The 2,500-nt window shown below is 45.7% G+C and overlaps 4 non-coding genes across 4 annotated transcripts; 3 read left to right on the forward strand and 1 right to left on the reverse strand.

The window, feature by feature from the left end:
* The first annotated feature begins 475 nt into the window (after nt 1–475).
* Nucleotides 476–548, forward strand: TRNAK-CUU (transfer RNA lysine (anticodon CUU)). Its single transcript has one exon. It is a non-coding gene; the product is annotated as a tRNA-Lys (tRNA).
* An 815-nt stretch (nt 549–1,363) lies between these two features.
* On the forward strand, nt 1,364–1,436 carry TRNAK-CUU (transfer RNA lysine (anticodon CUU)). Its single transcript has one exon. It is a non-coding gene; the product is annotated as a tRNA-Lys (tRNA).
* Nucleotides 1,437–2,048: 612 nt separating this feature from the next.
* TRNAG-GCC (transfer RNA glycine (anticodon GCC)) lies at nt 2,049–2,119 on the reverse strand. Its single transcript has one exon. It is a non-coding gene; the product is annotated as a tRNA-Gly (tRNA).
* Nucleotides 2,120–2,254: 135 nt separating this feature from the next.
* TRNAK-CUU (transfer RNA lysine (anticodon CUU)) lies at nt 2,255–2,327 on the forward strand. The gene has a single exon. It is a non-coding gene; the product is annotated as a tRNA-Lys (tRNA).
* The last annotated feature ends 173 nt before the right edge of the window (nt 2,328–2,500 follow it).

Genomic DNA, 2,500 nt, shown 5'->3' on the forward strand with positions numbered 1-2,500 from the left:
CGAAAAAAACTCAAACTCAGCGATCCAACTTTGAGGAAAATCATTTTGAAGGATAAAGAGGATGGAATCAAAGAATGCTACTGATTGATTCTCACTATTCAGCTGCAGTCCAAAGTAAAACCCTAGACTTTATTCAATCTCCTGGGGTCCTTTTTTATCTCTATAGTAGAAATTCATCAGTAGCTCTACAAAACGTCTCCCTGTAGTCCTAGCCTTAAATAAAGACTAAGGCATGGTTTGGAATGGGAGCTGAAGGACTAAAAGAACTGCGCTGCATTGGCCGGGAATCGAACCCGGGCCTCCCGCGTGGCAGGCAAGAATTCTACCACTGAACCACCTATGCTCTGCCATGACATTTAGTTTTTGGCAACCGACTACTGCTGCTGCTGCTGCTGGCACCCAGGCCTCACCACGGCCTCCTGCCCACAGATACCATGTCCCACTCTGGCGGAGCAAGCTCTCCAGTCAAGCAGTTGCCCGGCTAGCTCAGTCGGTAGAGCATGAGACTCTTAATCTCAGGGTCGTGGGTTCGAGCCCCACGTTGGGCGATAACTAGTAACTTTTCGTTTCTGGCTGTGCTTACCTGCATCACCCCACCAAACAGCTTACAGATACCCTCCCTGAAATAAATAAAACCAAATGCCTCAATGCAACTGAAGCAAAGAAAAATGTTGGAAAGGATAAAGATGATCAGAAGCAAATAAGGCCTCTTCTACACTTAGACCATTCGGAAGGCTACTGATTTTTTCTCACTATTCAGCCGCAGTCCAAAGGAAATTACTGAGCTGTATTCAATCTGGTAGAGTGCTTCTTTCTTTTCTGGCTGTGCTTACCTCTATTAACCCACCAAAGAGCCCACAGATTACCTCCTTGAAAAAAAACTAATACCGAAAAAAACTCAAACTCAGCAATCCAACTTTGAGGAAAATCATTTTGAAGGATAAAGAGGATGGAATCAAAGAATGCTACTGATTGATTCTCACTATTCAGCTGCAGTCCAAAGTAAAACCCTGGACTTTATTCAATCTCCTGGGGTCCTTTTTTATCTCTATAGTAGAAATTCATCAGTAGCTCTACAAAACGTCTCCCTGTAGTCCTAGCCTTAAATAAAGACTAAGACATGGTTTTTAATGGGAGCTGAAGGACTAAAAGAACAGCGCTGCATTGGCCGGGAATCGAACCCAGGCCTCCCACGTGGCAGGCGAGAATTCTACCACTGAACCACCTATGCTCTGCCATGACATTTAGTTTTTGGCAACCGACTACTGCTGCTGCTGCTGCTGGCACCCAGGCCTCACCACGGCCTCCTGCCCACAGATACCATGTCCCACTCTGGCGGAGCAAGCTCTCCAGTCAAGCAGTTGCCCGGCTAGCTCAGTCGGTAGAGCATGAGACTCTTAATCTCAGGGTTGTGGGTTCGAGCCCCACGTTGGGCGATAACTGGTAACTTTTCGTTTCTGGCTGTGCTTACCTGCATCACCCCACCAAACAGCTTACAGATACCCTCCCTGAAATAAATAAAACCAAATGCCTCAATGCAACTGAAGCAAAGAAAAATGTTGGAAAGGATAAAGATGATCAGAAGCAAATAAGGCCTCTTCTACACTTAGACCATTTGGAAGGCTACTGATTTTTTCTCACTATTCAGCTGCAGTCCAAAGGAAATTACTGAGCTGTATTCAATCTGGTAGAGTGCTTCTTTCTTTTCTGGCTGTGCTTACCTCTATTAACCCACCAAAGAGTCCACAGATTACCTCCTTGAAAAAAAACTAATACCGAAAAAAACTCAAACTCAGCAATCCAACTTTGAGGAAAATCATTTTGAAGGATAAAGAGGATGGAATCAAAGAATGCTACTGATTGATTCTCACTATTCAGCTGCAGTCCAAAGTAAAACCCTGGACTTTATTCAATCTCCTGGGGTCCTTTTTTATCTCTATAGTAGAAATTCATCAGTAGCTCTACAAAACGTCTCCCTGTAGTCCTAGCCTTAAATAAAGACTAAGACATGGTTTGGAATGGGAGCTGAAGGACTAAAAGAACAGCGTTGCATTGGCCGGGAATCGAACCCGGGCCTCCCGCGTGGCAGGCGAGAATTCTACCACTGAACCACCTATGCTCTGCCATGACATTTAGTTTTTGGCAACCGACTACTGCTGCTGCTGCTGCTGCTGGCACCCAGGCCTCACCACGGCCTCCTGCCCACAGATACCATGTCCCACTCTGGCGGAGCAAGCTCTCCAGTCAAGCAGTTGCCTGGCTAGCTCAGTCGGTAGAGCATGAGACTCTTAATCTCAGGGTCGTGGGTTCGAGCCCCACGTTGGGCGATAACTGGTAACTTTTCGTTTCTGGCTGTGCTTACCTGCATCACCCCACCAAACAGCTTACAGATACCCTCCCTGAAATAAATAAAACCAAATGCCTCAATGCAACTGAAGCAAAGAAAAATGTTGGAAAGGATAAAGATGATCAGAAGCAAATAAGGCCTCTTCTACACTTA

The sequence above is a fragment of the Hyla sarda genome, chromosome 1 (genome assembly GCF_029499605.1).
Source record: "Hyla sarda isolate aHylSar1 chromosome 1, aHylSar1.hap1, whole genome shotgun sequence".
NCBI classification, from domain to species: domain Eukaryota; kingdom Metazoa; phylum Chordata; class Amphibia; order Anura; family Hylidae; genus Hyla; species Hyla sarda.